General features: G+C 42.6%; 1 pseudogene; it reads left to right on the plus strand.

The window, feature by feature from the left end:
• The first annotated feature begins 6,236 nt into the window (after nucleotides 1–6,236).
• LOC142442398 (nucleosome assembly protein 1-like 1) lies at nucleotides 6,237–9,677 on the plus strand (annotated as a pseudogene).
• The last annotated feature ends 7,493 nt before the right edge of the window (nucleotides 9,678–17,170 follow it).

The following is a 17,170-nucleotide window of genomic DNA, read 5'->3' on the forward strand; positions in this document are numbered from 1 at the left end:
CTCCAATATTTACAATAGTACCAGGCATTGAGTAAATATTGACTAAACGAATAAATAGATTACTGACTCTTGCTACACTAAAATCCTTTGGAAATCCAAATACAGGCCAATTTTCAAAATACCTTGATTTAACTAGGCTTTAAATTTTGGAAGAAAATAAACTTAAACATAATGAAAAGGGTGTTAGTTCTGTTGGTTGACTCATGTGCGAGGCACTGGGACCCAAGATCTTCTCCCATGACAGTAGCTAATATGCCTTCTGGCAAATCATTTACAGACTATGAGGACACCTATGTGTGAAGAGGAATGAGGTTTTAAAAGGGGAATTTTGAAATATATAACTTTCAAAACTAGTAAGTTTTATACTTTAACAGCAGTAGTAGGGGAAATCCATACCCCTAGAGGTTCACTCTAAGAGACATTCCTTTATTTATTCAAAATAAATAATAACATCGTATTTTCACTTGTGGTAGAGTTAAGCAGGTTGCTTACATATTGTGCAGGACACTCAAACCTAATTAGAGCAAGAATAGCAAGATAGACTTATTTCCTAGGCTCAGATGCAAGAGAAAAAAATCCCTTAGTTAACTTTGCCATGGGAAAGAAGGGGAAAAGAAAAAAAGAGATGTTGAAAAAGGTGATTTGTCTGCACTTACACCAGTGACCATCAAGTCAGCTCTGACCAATTGTGTCAGAGTAGAACTGTGCTTCTTGCAGTTTTCAATGGATGCAACCTTCCCAAAATACCACACTCTTACTTCCAAGGCACCTCTGGGTGAACTCAAGTCTCCAATCTTGCTGTGAGCAGTGGAGTGTATTAACCCTTGGCACACCATGGGGCTCCAACGTGAACCTAAGCTGATTCGGATTCACAGTGGCCCTCTAGGGTAGAGAGGAACTACCTGAGAGGGTTTCCTTGGCTGTGATCATCACAAACACGTATTTCAAGATCTGTGATCCCGAAAAGCAGCTGATGGGTTCAAATCACAAATCTTACTATGAACAAACACATTAACTGGTGGCGCCACCTAGTGACTCCCCTGTGCCACTCACCCCACTACGAGAAGAGTTTTATCTGCCCACTAACTGGTAGTTTGGGGGGGGGGGGGAGGGTTCAATGACTTACTAAAATGATATGCCAAGTGTTATATAAATGTACATACAAAGGCAAATCAAAAAGCGTTATTATAAAATCATAGAAAGCTATTGTTTCTTGACATATCCACTCATTTAGGTCTCCACAACCTTGCAGGCCAAGTTTCCATAACCCTTCCTCAAATAATTCTTTGATTTTCAATTTAAACCATGTCACCAGCAATTGTGGCCCTATTCCAGGAACTCAACTAGTGTCCATCTTCAGTGTTGACGTTTGGAAACAAAGAAGTCTGAAGGGGCAAGAAGATCAAGACTGTTAGGTTTGCCCACGAAATCCATGTAAGACCGGCCCTTATTACCTTAGATCAGCGGTTTTCAACCTGTGAGCTGTGACCACTTTTGGGGTCAAATGACCCTTTCACAGGGGTCACCCAATTCATAACAGTAGCAAAATTACAGTTACGAAGAAGCAACGGAAATAATTTTATGGTTGGGGGGTTACCACAACATAAGGAATTATATTAAAGGGTCACGGCATTAGGAAGGTTGAGAACCACTGCCTTAGATGGTATTTCCTAAAGTGGGTGATACTGCCCCTGGGGGCAATGCATAGGTACCTTGTTCTGATAGGGAAAATTCCTCAGCACAACTTGCCTTGCTTTTTCCTCAGCAATTCACTTTTTCATTTTCTTGAATTTTTTTTTTCTTAACTAACCCTCAAGAAAACCTATCAAGATTATACATTTGGAATTCCAGACAACAGTCTCTATAACCTTCCGAAATGCCCTCTCCCTTTGATCTCTCTGGTAGCACATTCCAAACCCTTCCAGACCGAATTCAAGCAATTCCTTCCTCCAGGGAGCCCTCTGTGCTTCCCAGCCCATCAACAAGAGCTGGAGGCTTTTCTGCGCGCCTTCAAGGCCTCTGTACAGTCCTTTATCAAAGAGCTCTTCTCCCGCAGTCACTGTTAACTTACATGCCATCTTCACCCATTAAACTTTACACTCTTTAAGGGCAGAGATTGCTATCCACAGTTATGTCCCCAGGATCAAGAATCATCAGCATCATAAAAGGTTGAAGAAGTGACTGAATGAATGGTAAAAGACTGTCATTCTTTTTCTTGTAAAGTAGCACAATTTAAAAGGAACTTAAAACAAACATACAAATTCTAAACATGGAAATTATCCCTTACCATCAGGTTGATTCCTTATCTTTCCTCCTCCTCCAAGATAATTTTGTCTTTAAGCTATGCCTCAGCTTCATCACGACTATGGTTACATGTCATCCACTATAAGCTGACTTGCCAAAAGTCAGAGAGCAAAAACGCAGTGCTAGTGCCAGCATTTAGCTACAGCTGTCCTTTAAATGATGTCCTGCCATCACCTCTCGGGCTGGTGTATTCACAGATTCAGCTGTCCTTAAGCTTTCGGTGGGAATTTGAACCAGGACAGTATATAATCACGCGCACACGGGATGAACTCATTCCATTCTCTTATTTATGTGAGAATAAAATATAAAACCTCACAACTGAAATTCCCTTTCAAGTAGTTTACTCCCGGAAAACCTGCAACAGCTGCGATCTCTGTCAGGCTGGAACGTCTCAGGGCAGAAAAACGGAGATCATTTCCCCGGAGAAGTAGCTGTGCTCCCTGGTCAGAGGTGGAAAACTTTGTGAGACTTGGAAAAACCAAGCCGTCTGGGTGGTGTTCTGACTCTCTCAAGTCGCACCCTCTATAATAACACTTTGGAAGGAGACTCCCTGCATCGACGAAGAAATAGGAAAACTGACTTCGGTCGTTGTAAGACAGGAAAGACTAATAACAACTTATAAATTATCAAGGGTTCGTGAGGGAGGGTGAAAAATGAGGAGCCGATACCAAGGGCTCAAGGAGATAGAAAATGTTTTGAAAATGATGATGGCAACAGATGTACAAAAGTGCTTGACACAGTGGATGGAGAGATGGATTGCGATGAGTTGTACGAGCTCCCAATAAGATGATTTTTTAAGAAACAAGAAAGAAAGAAAGGTCGGGATGTTAAGTAAGATTGAGAAGTTCAAGGAGCTTCTTTCAGAAGTAACCCTTTTTAAAATTTCTTTTCAAGTCAGCATCCATTCATACCAATAATAGCTGCTGCGAGCCGGGGAAGTCCACAGTATGAAAAAAATCCAAACATGGGTTTCACTGTGACACCAACTTCCCCCCTCACTGGGAAAAGGATGCAGTTAATTTGCACTGGGGCAGGGTTCGTCACACTGACTCCTCATCCAGAAAGATGCAGGGGCGGGGGGTGTCCTGAGGTTACAGCTGCAAACGGTGGCTCCTTTGGGACACAGGACCGGAATGTTCTCGGTGCGATGAGACACGGTGGGGCCGCAGGGAAAGTGGGAATTGTCTGTTGATTTCAACATCCTCCTCGCCCGGGCTTCCCCGCTTTGCGGGCTGTGGGAACCGGCTACAAAGTCCTCTCACGGGTTTCTGTTTCTTCTAAAAGGCTCCTCCCGCCGACCCAGGCCCAAACGGGCTCGGTCTCCTGAGCGCGCGAGCTTCGGCCCAACGGCCGCGCGGAGGCCCCCGCGCAGGGAAGGAGGCCGCAGACCGAGACCCAGGCCCATCCCACCGGGACGGACTCACCCAGCATGCGACCTTGTCTGTTGTCCGAAGGGCCTGGGCCCACGGTCCCCAACCCACCACGGAGGCTTCTCCGAGCCTTCCCTGGCGTCCGTCCTTCGGCCCTTCGAGGCCAGCGCCCCGGGCCTCGCAGGTCCCCGTGAAGGCCCGCCGCCACCCCGGGGACTATCGGGGCGCCCGGGCAGCAGGGAGGGGCCGCCCGAGGGCCACACCACTACCTGTCTCCGACGAGCGTCCCTCCACCGGGCCGGCAGGTAAGGCAGGCACACGCGGAGGCGCTAGTAGCGAGGCGCTAGCAGCGGCTTCAACCCTCACAGAAGGTTCCGGAAGCCCCGCCAGCTGGGCATGCGCACTGCGGCGCCTTGGCCCCAAGCGCGGCCCGGCTCTGTGGGCCCATCCCCCCGCGCTGACCAAGCCCGGCCCATGACGGCCCTTTAACTCCTGCCAGGCCCTCCTTCCGCCCTCCCTAGTCTAGCGGGGCAAGGTGATGTTATGTAGCAAAAGTATCCCGAATAAAATCGTCTTGCCGTGAATAACGTCTCGTGGAGAAGAGGTACCGCTCCACGCCTCCGGATCTCAGAAGTCTAACGGTGGAAAAGGTTTTGTTGGGTGCTGGCCACTCTGTTCTGACTCAAAGCAACCCTGTACACAGCAGAACCGAGCACTGGGGGCCTGCCCCACGCTCACCATAGTGTCTATGTTTGAGCCCGTTGTTGCAGCCATCGGAACCAGCCAGCTCGTGGAGGGTCTTCGTGCGCATCCTCCACCCCCGTCGGCCAAGCATGATGGCCTTCCCTAGCAATGGTCCTTCCTGATGTCCACACATGCCCATGGTGTGTGAGATGAAGTCCTCCTCACTTCTAAGGAGCATTCTGGCTGTACTTCTTCCAAGACAGATTTGTTTGCTCTTTTGGCAGTCATGGTATGTTTACTACTCTTAGCAACACCACGATTCAAATGCATCAAATCTTCTTCCATCTTCCTGATTCACTGTCCAGTTTTCCTATGCATATGAGGTGATTGAAAATACCAGGGTGTGAGTCAAGTACACCTTAGTCCTCAAAGTGACAGTTTTACTTTTTAATACTTTAAAAAAGAGGTCGGTGTGGAAGATTTGCCCAATACAATGTGTCATTTGATTCCTTGACTGCTGTGTCCATGGGCATTGATTGTGGATCCAAGTAAAATGAAATCCTTCCAGCGTCAAACCTTTTCTCCATCTACAATGATGTGGCTTATTGATCCAGTTGTGAAGGTTTTTTCTTTCTCTTATCTTCTTTTGAACGTTAAGGTGTAATCCCTACTGAAGGTTGTGGTCTTTGTTCCTTGTGAACAAGTGCTTCAAGTCCTCCTCACTTCCAGCTCGCAAGGTCATGTCCTCTGCATATCTCACACTGTTCATGAATTGTCCTCCCTTTCTGATGCTTCATTGTACTTCATATAGTTCCGTTTCTAAGATTGTTTGCTCAGCCTACAGATGAAGTATGGTCAAAGGACGCACCCTGTCACCTACCTGTCCTGATTTTGAGCCATGTGGAATGCCATTATTCTGTAGGAAGAACTGCCTCTTGTCTATGTAGTTTCCTCGTGAGCACAATGAAGTGCCCTGGAATTCCCACTCTCACAAGGTTGTGCATAAATTATTATTATCTACGCAGTTGAATGTCTTCATATAGTCAATATGTTTAGTATAGTTTACTGTCAGCCAAGATTCATCCTATATCATTAGCAAATGCTATCCCTTCTTTCACATCTTCTTCTGAACCTCACTTGAGTTCAGGGCAGTTAGTTCCCTGTCTGTGTACTGCAACATCTTGTGTTCTTTCCATCTTTTTTGGATGCTTCTACGTCAAACAATTTTTTAAACCAATGAAAATTGTATGAATAACACCTGGAAATGATGCTTGCACAGATATCTAAGGTGTTAAGGTTCCGGAGCAACGGGTTATGAATGAGGAGCAAGCACATTTCTGGCAGGGAAATAGCATGAACAAAAGCTATGTGTGAGAAATAGCATTCTCCCTTTGAAGAACTGAAAGAAGAGAGAGCAAGGGTACTGGGAGAAAGATGCTGGAAAAGTAGGCAGCAGTTGGTCATGCTGGGCCTTAATCTTTATCCTAAATATTTTCTATTTTTCTTTATTCACTGCAGAAAATAGCCACTATTTCTATGGTTCTTTACAATTGACCGTGCATTGCTACTAAGTAGCAATCTTAACCAGTGACAGTTTTCTCAGATAAGGGAGTTGGAGGTCAATGGAGAACGTTTTTTGTACATAGTCTGCCCTTAAGTAGCAAAAATGTTTCCTGAGCCCATCCTCACCATAATGGCAGGCATAGTCTTTACCCAGACTGCTGTTGTTGTTCTTAGGTGCCAGTGCATCTGCTCCAAGTCATAGCAACTCCCTGCACAACAAAACCAGACAGCTGCTTTCTTAGCTGCCTCCACTGCTGCTCTGAGTCACTGCCTGGCTCTGCGTCCTAGCCACCAATAATTTGGAATTTTTACAACATGGCAGACATTGATAACAAAGAACAGTATGAACTGGGTCAAGATTTGGATGATGTTGAAGTAGAAGAAGAAACCGGCAAAGAAACAAAAATCAATGCGTGTCACCTGACTTTTCAGAGGATGCAAAATTCTCAGATTCTTGCTGCCTTTCAAGAAAGACGTGATGGTCTAGTAGAAGCAGCACCAGGATACGTTGAAAGCTTGCCTAACTAGGGTCGTTCAAAGACAAGTAAATGGTTTGGTTTAGTTTGGTTTTATAAGAAAGAGCTTTCTATAAAAAAAGCAATTGTATATTGAGAAAACATCCCAGCCCAGTCCAGACCAAGTCCATAAGTCTGATATTAGCTCATATGTCTGATACCAGCCTGTAAATTCCTCTTCAGACTCATGCAAAACATGTAATGACACCGAATGCAGGAAGATCACAGGCCAGTGGGTGGAAAGACTTGTGGATCCAGTGGCAGTGGAAGCATCTTAGTGCCGGCAGAGGTCTCCACGTGGCTTCTCCAGCTCCAGGGCTCTAGTATAGTTCCATGTGTCTTGTCAGAAAGACAACGAAGCAGAGTCTATCTATCTGGCCTCCAGTGAGCTATTTATCTCCTTCATACCTCCAAATGAGTCATCAAGCTGTGACCTGATTGACAAGCTAGACTCCACCCCTTCACAAGTTGACACCAGGTTATGTAGCTACCACAATCTGACCTCCCTTGGCCTCCCTATGAAAGGCCAGGATCAGACATTCCTTCAGCTTCCAGCCTTCTTTACCCTGTCCTGACACCAGCCATTCCTCTCATGGTGCTCTGCTTCTATGCTGGGGTTGATCATTCCACAGGACTCACCAACAATCCTCGCAATTAAGGAGGTTTATGAAGAGAGTTAACAGGTTACCACAAGTTGGGATCAGTAAAACAGTAAGAATACAGTCATTGGTCCACCCCAGCACCTCTCTTCAGCCAGCAAGCAAATCCCCCTCTGGTCCTCAGCTTCTCAGCCAAGTGGTCCCTTGACCTTTGCCTCCATAGACCAGGAAACTTGCCTGTCAATGGGTCTCACAGTCCCATAATCACAGGCCAGATGAGAAGGAACCCCTTAGTCTCAGCGCTGCTCATCTGAGTCTCTGGTGCCTCTGGTCTCAACCTCTGCCACTGCCGACAGGCATTTTGTCCGTGCTCGTTTGCTTGTCCACAGTGGCTCCTCAACACAGAGGAGTGACTGGACGTGTGGCTTTTGTCTTTCAGCAGAACATACCCCCAAGGAAGCAAAGGGTGGACTTGGTTCACATGCTACTAGATGAGAGGCTTAATCCTGCTCTTATTAGCATAGCAGAAAAATACCACCCAAATGAAATTATAGCCACTGCCATTGGGCCCAGAATGATAGCGCATCACATAAGGAATTATGTCTAGAAGGGCCATCTTAACTGACTACTACTCAGGGACCCAGGAAAAGAGGGGTCTTATCATGGCAAGCCCAATCTGGTAGCTTGAACAAAGTCAGGAAACAGCTCCCAGAGGGGTCAGCGGTGACAATTCATCCTAAATCTGGGACCAGAAGAATGATGGACTAAGCAGCACAGGCCTGCACCACTGGAGGAGGTAACAAAACGAATAGTCATACTACAGACCAGGCACAACTGCAAACACTTTGCGTAGTGCTGGGAAGGGGTGGTGGTGGGAGGAGATATGCAAGCATTTTATAGAGACTCCTTGATTAAACCCCAAAGGACAAAGAAAACATAAACAGGAGACAGAATGGGAGAGCCACAATTTGGACGGACATTTCCAGCATTTCATATTGCAGCTGTTCTCCAAGTCGCAAGCTCTCCCCATATCAGGTGTGGAAATGTGCTGGGGTCCCTTCGCCAGGCAGGAGCTTTCTCTGAGAAAAGGCCATGGTCTCAGCAGCCAGGTATGCGCAGTGAGTGAATGGTCTTAAAGCTAAATGTGCACAGATAAAAACCAAAGTCTATGAGGAAATTCATGATCTTGAAAGACAATATGCTGGTCTCTGCCTCCATTTGATAAGCATTTTGAGATCACCAATGCAATTTATGAACCTACAGAAGAATATGAGCAGGAACCAGAGGAAGACGATGAAATTGCAGAGGAACTGAAAGAAAAGGTCAAGGTTGAGGATGAGAACGATGAAGAAAAAGAAGACCCCAAAGGAATTTCCGAACTTTTGATTGACTGTTTTTAAGACTGTTGACTTGCTTAATGATATGGTTCAGGAACACAATGAACCTATTCTGAAGCACTTGAAAGATATGAAAATGAAGTTCTCAGACGCTGGCCAGATGTGTCTTCTTACGCGTGGGTTTATTGCTTCATTGTTGCCTGACTGCATGTTTAACTTCAAGCTTTTAAGATCCCAGACACTATATCTTTTAATAGCCGGGCACCATACTTTGTCATCACCACATCTGCTTATGCACCCATTTTATCTTCAACAATCGTATAGAGAGTGGCAGCGGGGGGTGGGGGTGGGGGTGAGCATCCCAGAATGCCAATTTGTTAGAACAAAGTGTTCTTGTATTGAGAGGAGGTATGAGTTGAGGCTCAAGGCCCATCTGCAGCCTCAGTGTATTGCCTTATAAATATATGTACATAGGCAAATAACACTATTGCTATGGATTAATGTGTTTACATAAGTGCACACCTCTGTTAATCTATTTATGCCTTTGCTTCCTAGAGCTTGCCTCTGTTTCCTTTTCCCTCCTCCTGCCCTGCCATCACTTTCCCTCTTCTTCCCCCTCTTAGTGCTTCCTCTCCACTAGCCCGGTGTTGCTCTAATACACACGGGATCTCTAACCTCTCCTACATGCTGGTTCTGCTTCCCTAGTTGTTCCCCTGTCCATGATGCCATCTGCTCACCACACCCTTCTCTCCACCTCCTTCTGCCCACTCTGCCTTCTGGAGCCATTGGCCCCATTGCCTTCTCCCATAGCTTCCCTCCCATGTCCAACCCATATAATTAAGCAAACCATCAATGTCCTAGTCCGAACGATAAGAAAACATACGGTTGAAGAAAGCAAAGAAAAGAGAAAAAGATGAGAGAGAGAGAAAGAAAAGAAAAGAAATCCTACATAAGTCCAGGTTTGTTAGCTTGCCCCTATGAGACCCTCCCCCCTGGTCCTGAGGGAGAAGGAATTGATTTTAAAGACCAATTTATTCTGCCTCTCATTTGAACTATAGTTTTTCTGTAAGATATGTTGAATGCATAAATTCTCCCAAGCATGTTCATTGCTGTATTGTTTGGTTCTTGTTGACTATTTTTATTATAGCCATTAGATTGCAGTTTATGTAACAACATAACTGGTAAATGAAACCTATTTCTTGCTTTGCAAATTATTTTCCTGAAAAGCCAAAGTATTTTGTTCAGCCAGTAGGTAAATGGGTTTAAATATGCTTGCATTAATTGTGCCTTTCAGTACGTCATTAACAAAATGCAGTGGCTTATACTAAAAGAGACAACTTCAGGTTTTTTTTTTAAAAACTTTGTGAGTCAAGTATATGGTTAAGAATTTCCAGTAAAACCACCTTTGATAGCTATCAGATTGTTTAGATTTTATTGACAATTAACTATAAAGATGCTAACTCATGGAATGGATATTGCTTGCCCAAGGAATAAATAAAATAAAAACTAATCGTTTTGGACATTTAAAAAAACACCTGACCATTCCTGTACCATCATCACAGTATCTTTGAACCCATTGCTGCAGCCACTGTGTCCACCTCACTAAAGGTCTTCCTCTTTTTCACTGACTCTACTTTACCAAGCATGGTGTTCATTTCCAGGGACTGGTCTCTTCTGATAACATGTCCAAAGCACGTGAGACAAAGTCTTGCCATCTTCTCTCCCAAGGCATATTCTGGCTGTACTTACTGCAACACAGCTGTGTTTGTTCTTCTGACAATCCATAGTATTTTCATTATTCTTCACTATAATTCAGATGTATCAATTCTACTCTGGTTTTCTTCATTCTTTCTTTGCCAAGGTTAAGGAAAGCCAGATGACTAAGCTGAATGCATCAAAATTCACAACCTTTTTTTTTCTTCAAAAAGAATTCCAGAGGGGGGAAAAAAAAAAGAATTCCAGAGGAAGCAACACTTCAACTGACACAATAGAAATAAAGAGAATTATGACAGAATGTTGTGAGCAGCTGATTCACTACTGAATGGATAGCCTAGGTGAAATGGACAAATTTTTAGAACTGACTCAAGAGGAAATGGAAGGTCATCCAAGACTCATAAGAAGTCAAGAAATTAAACCAGTGAATCAAACCACCCCCTAAAATGGCCTAGTCCAGATAGCTTCATTGGGGAATTCTCCCAAACATTAGAGAAGAATTGACACCAGCAGTGTATAAACACTTCCAAAAGATGGAAAAGGAAGGAATACTCTTTAATTCTTTTTTTTTTTTTTTGAGATGCAAAAGCGGCAAAAGGAGTTTATTAGCTAGCTCGAGTTAGGGCTTCCTCCCCCCGCTGCCCAGAGTAGCGGGGATGCAGCGTACAAAGGGAATTGGCCCTGAGCCCTTTGTTCCCTGGGCTTTTATATGCCCAGGGACAAGGGGGCCCTCTTTAATTCTTCTATGAAGTAAACATATCCGTGATGTCCAAGTCAGAAAAAAGCATCACAAAGAAAGAAAGCAATATTTCTTATGAATAGAGATGCAAAATTTCAACAACAAAATACCAACTAATATAAACCAATAGCATATTGAAATAGTCATTACATTATGTCATAGAGCGACTGTTCCAGGAATTCAGGAATGATTAAATGTTAGAAAATCAATGCAATACACCCATCGTTAGAACAAAGGAGAAGAAACATGTGATCATCTCTATGGGTGCAGAAAAAGCATTTGATAAAATCCAATGCTTTTTCTAAATACAAACCCTAAAGAAGATTGGAATAGGAGGAAAACTCATTATGATGACTCAGGGCATATATGAAAAGCCAACAGTCAATATTATACTTAAAGGAGAAAGATTGATCTGACATCACCAAGCTGTTGTATCCATCAGCATCCGTGTTGGAACCAGCCTACAGCCTCACACACACCCTCCGTCCACCCTCCCGGTATCGCCACTCTCACCACTGGTCCTGAAGGGATCATCTGCTCTGGATTCCCTGTGTTTCCAGTTCCTATCTGTACTAGTGTACATCCTCTGGTCTAGCCAGATTTGGAAGGTGGAATTGGGATCATGATTGGGGGGGGGGGAGTGGGAGCGGAAGCATTAAAGAACTAGAGGAAAGTTGTGTGTGTCATCGTTGCTACACTGCAGCCTTTCAAACTCTTTTAATTGGTTTTGGTGACCTCCATAATGTGAATCCATCTTGCCGATCCGGGATGGCCACTTTATTTTATTTGGTCCTGTTCCCCTCTACTTTTGTCAAGCCGGCTCCTCATCACACTTCCCAACCTATCCCCTCTCTGTCACACAGACCATGCCGTCTCATTCACCTGGGTCTACGCCTTTCCCGTCCTTTCTCCAGCAAGAACACTTCTGCAGCTAATAGAGGAAGTCAGCAAACTTGCAAAGCACAAAATCAATAAGCAAAATTTAATTGGGTCTGTCTACCCCAGCAATGTTGAGTCTGAATGGGAAATTAAGCAAACAAGTCCATTTATAACAGCATCAAAGAGAATAAGATTCCTAGGAAAAAAGCTAATCAATGATATGAATGACATACAATGAGAACTGGAAAACACTGCTCAACGAGATAAATTCGCTACCATCAAGTCGATTTAAATTCATACTGACCGTATAAGACAAAATAGAACTTCTCTACAGGCTTTCCAAAACTGTATGACTTTATAGGAGTAAATAGGCATATCTTTCTTCCACGTATTTATGAGTGGATTTGAACTGCCAACCTTGCCCTTAAAAGCCCAATTATTAACCCGCTGTACCATCAGAGCTCCTTGAACAATATTTAAATAAATAGGTGTTCCACGTTCATGCATAGGGAGATTTCATATTGCTAAGATGTCGATACCACTCAAAGATTCAATACAATTCCAATCAAAATTCCAACAGCATTCTTTACAGAAATAGAAAACCAATCATCAATTTTAAATGGAAAAACAAAAAAAACCAGAGTAGTTAAAACAATGCTGAGAGAATGTAAACTTCCTGATTTTAAAATATACTATACAGCAACAGTAAGCAAAACAGCCTGGTTTGTGAATGATAATTGACCCATAGACCAATTGAATAGAATGGAGAGTTTAGAAATACACTCATAGTGGTCAACTTATTGTGGAAAGGAGAATCTAGTCAATAAGTAGTGCTGGGAAACTGAATTTCCACGTGCAGAAAAATGAAACAATACTTACCTAACAGTGCACACAAAAACAAATTCAAAATGGATTAAGGTCCTATATATACAAACTATAACCGTAAAATTCTCAGAAGAGTAAGCAGGGGCAATGCTGATAGGTCTATATTTCAATGATAAATTATCTATATTATAATAACAAAAGCTCAAACAGCAAAAGACTAAATAAATAGAACTTCATAGAAATGTGAAACTTTTGTACATCAAAAAACTTTACTAGAAAAGTAAAAAGCCTTTTCCCTAATCATTTCTATCACCAAGTCCATTAAAAAAATCATTCTATTGGTTGTCCTTACAGCTCTTACCACAATCCATACATCAATTGTATCAAGCACATCTGTACATATGTTGTCATCATTTTCGGAACATTTTCTTTCCACTTGAGCCCTTGATATCAGCTCTTTTTTCCCCTTCCTCTCCCACCCTCCCACCCTTATGAACCCTTGATAACTGGTCAATTATTTTAATTTCCATATCTTACACCATCCACTGTCTTCCTTCACCGATGTTTCCATTGTTCGTCCCCCTCAGCTGTGTGGGGTGGGGAGGGTTATAAGTCTATCATTGCCATCTGCTCCCCTTTTCTCCTCCTTCTCCCCCCACCTTCCTCCTGCCCTCATGGTATCATTACTCTCATTATCATTTTTAAGGGGTTTATCTGTCCTGGATTCTGTGTGTAGAGAGCTCTGGTCTGTGCCAGTGCACATGCTCTGGTCTAGCTGGATTTGTAGGGTAGAACTGGGGTCATGGTGGTGGGTGGGAAGGAAGCATTGAAGAAGTAGAGGAATGTTGTGTGTTTTACTGGTGCTATAGTGCACCCAGGCTGACTCATCCCTTCCTTGTGACCCTTCTGGGAGGGGATGTCCAATTGTCTATGGATGGGCTTTGGGTTGATTTGATTGTTTGGTTTGGGTCTTCTGATGCCTGATACCTGATCCCATCAACACCTCAAGATCAAAAAAAAAAAAAAAAGAAAAGTAAAAAGCTAAGCTGCCAACTGGGAAAATATCCCTGGAAACCACGTCTGATAAAAATCTAATATATATATATATAAACTTCAATAACTTAACAACAAAAAACAGCTAATCTAATTGTAAATGAGCCCAGGACTTGAGTAGCTATTTCATTAAAGAGACATTCTAATTGCCACCAAACACCTTAAATGATACCATTATAGTGTTATGAGGATGACTGAGATAATAATAAGAAAATAATCTTTGTTGTGGATGGACAAAATTGGAATCCGTATTCATTGCTTGTGGGAATACAACATGATATCTCCATTGTGGAAAATAGGGTGGCAGTCCCTCACAACACTAAAATATGACTGCCGTGTGACCTAGCAAGTCTGCTCCTCCTGTGTACGCAGAAGACTTGAAAGCAGAAACTCAAAAGCGAAATGTGTACGTCATTGTCCATTTCAAGCTATTCACAATAGCCAAAAGGTAGAAGCAACCTGACTGCTCATTAACACGTGAATGGAAAAACACAGTGTGGTGTGTACGTGCACCGGAACACCACTTAGCTAGGAGGAGACACGAAGTCTGCATGCATCCTTCAGTATGGACGGAGTTTGAAGACATTATGCTCAGTGAAAGAAGTCAATCACCAAAAAGACAGCTATTCTATGATTTCATTTAAATAAAAAGACAAGACAATGTTTATTAGTGGTAATTAAAGGTGGCACAGGTGGGATAAGCATGAGCTATTGGTGATGGAAAGAGCATGCTATTAAGGGTAGAGTTTCTTGGCCCATTCTTGAAACTACTATGCATAAGTTCTACACCTGTTTAAAAAAATTCTAATCAGTAAAAGTGTGATACATATATTTACAACAATGACAAAAAGAAAAATAAACAAATAGTAACTGCCGAAGCTGCTACCATGTTTCCCCGAAAATAAGACCTACTAACAGTTTTGCCTCTTGCTGAAATATAAGGCATCCTCCCAAAAATAAGACCTCCCCAAAATAAGCCCCCCCCCCCCGCAAAGCTACCGTAACTCTGGACCGTAGCGGCAGGTGTTAGCTACAGCACAGCCGGAGCAGACAGGAAGTGTGAGGTCTCTTTTAATAAAACAATAAATGTGTACCGTATTCTTCTTCGTGGAAAAATAAGATATCCCCTGAAAAGAAAACCTAGTGCGTGTTTGGGAGCAAAAATTAATATAAGACACTGTCTTATTTTTCAGGGAAACAGGGTAATAAATAACCAAACACCATAAGATTTTGTTCCTCAGTTGGAAGTTTTGGATCCTGGTTTCATGGGGAGTCCCAGTTAATTGTCCTAATTCTGTGTCTGATGCTTCTGTTACACTTGCTGGGTCATTGTGTGGTTAGTGCCTGGGATCATAAAAGCTGGCAAGCAGCCATGCAAAGCACAATGGGTCTCTGTTGTTCGTGGAACAAGGAAGGAGGCATGAAAAAAAATAATCATTTACAAATTGTCAAGGGTTCATGGAGGGAAGGTGGGGGAGTGGGAGGAAATGAGCTGATACCAAGGGCTCCAGTAGAAAGAAAATGTTTTGAGAATGATGATGGCAACATATGTTCAAAGGTGGTTGACACAATGGCTGTATTCTTGGGTTGTGATAAGAGCTGTACAAGCCCCAGGAGGAAGAGGATATGAGATGTGGGCCTAAATCGCCTCCTTAACTATGAAACCAAAAGGACTGAATGATGTCCAGCTAGTTTACTAAACATTTTCATCAAAAATTCCTTAGAAGAATCTTAATTAAAGGGTGAAAATGCAGAGCTTCTCCAGACTTTTTGGAGGGTCGATGAACCCTTGAACTGTGGCCCTGCGATTATCTTTAAACCGGAAACCAAAACTATCCCCTTAAGACTTCCTAAAACTAAACAAGAGTTTAACCTAACTAGAAAAAACGGTTTGCCTTGAGCATGATGCTCTTAAAATCTATGTGGGATCAAACTCACAATGGCAACTCAAACGATTAGGAACCAATGAGTTTACATTCCCAAAGGAGGAAGGACTCAGAAGAGAAGGGTTAGAATGGGGTATAACTTGAATGTAATCAATGTCATAAAATAATACATGTAGAAACGGATTGGTTGATGTGTACTTTGCTGTGTATACTTTCAACAACAAAAAGAAAACTTAAAGAAAAAAAAAGACACTAGGCATATCAATTTCAACTCTCCACTGGTACCTCTAATACACGAATCTATCATTTTTAATAACCACATAAAATACCCCAATCAATGGATCTGAAGAATATAGAATATTTGTTTTATAGGCGAAGCTTTTTAAAATTAATTTTATTAACAGTTTAATGGCCTGTAATTCATATATCATGTAATTCAATAGTTTAATCATTTTAAAAAGAGTTGTACAAGCATCACCATAATCAATTTCAGAACATTTTCTTCTTTCTTGTATTCATTATTATTAACTCTCCATTTTCTCCCAACCTTCTGTGCTATAAACCCAAGAAACCATTAATCCAGTTACTGTTTCTATAGATTTACCTAGCCTGGATTTTATATGGAGAAAAACATGCAAAACAAAACAAAACCAACAACAACAAAGTAAATCAGAGAAAAACCTCAATAAAAAAGTAGAAAATATTAAAAGTTAGAACAAATTTAGGTCAGAGAGGAGATCAAATGATAAGATACAAAGAGTTACCAAAAATGGAATTTTTTTCAAAGCTATATATTTAAATTTTTAAATAAAACAACCTTGTCGCCTTCAAAGTACTCTCCATTACACTTAATACATTTGTCAAATCTGCAACTCCATTCTCGAAAACAGTTTTCAAACTCATTTGTTTGGATGGCTGACAGCACCTGCCCCTTTTTTCTTCACCCTTTCTCCATCCTCAAATCGCTGTCCTTTCATGTCCCTCTCATTCACGGAAACAAAAAGAAGTGATGTGGAGTGAGGTCAGGTGAGTAAGGTGCATGGGGCAAGAGAGGCATGCTATCTTTTGCAAAAAACTGGCACACTGCGATGGCTGTGTGAGCAGGTGCATTGCTGTGGTGGCAAACCAGTCCCCTGTTTTCAGAACCTCCACCTACAAGTGAACATTTTCGTCTGTTCAGGAAGTTAACAGACATCCAGAAAAAAGTTTGCCATCAATCAACTTTTCACCTTTTTTGAAATGAGAAAACCACTCATACACTTGTGTTTTCCTATAGTGTTGTCCATGTAAACTGTGTTCAACATCACAACAGTTTCTGCAGCATTTTTCCAGAGCAGGAAACAAAATTTCACATGTTGCATGCAATCTTAAATCACCAAAAATGAGGTTCAAGAGAAACTACTTTTACGAAAAATTCACTGTGACATGAAAGAACCTCCAGATGGCATCGCTGGGTGCACTAACTCAGAGCAAGTTGCTCTCTCCTCGCCTGGTGGGGAAATGCACACTGTGGCGTTCTGCCAGGGGTGCTGTTTCCCTTTTCAGTGGGGGTACCCTCTCATCTACCATAACGGACTTCACAATGCTCGCTGTCTGATAACAGGGCTGTTCCTATCCCTTCACTGTGATCACAAGGGATTCGCCAGAGGTTTGATCCAGGGCTCCTCAAGCTTTTTAAACGGGGCCAGTTCACTGTCCCTCAG

The sequence above is a fragment of the Tenrec ecaudatus genome, chromosome 3 (assembly GCF_050624435.1).
Source record: "Tenrec ecaudatus isolate mTenEca1 chromosome 3, mTenEca1.hap1, whole genome shotgun sequence".
NCBI classification, from domain to species: domain Eukaryota; kingdom Metazoa; phylum Chordata; class Mammalia; order Afrosoricida; family Tenrecidae; genus Tenrec; species Tenrec ecaudatus.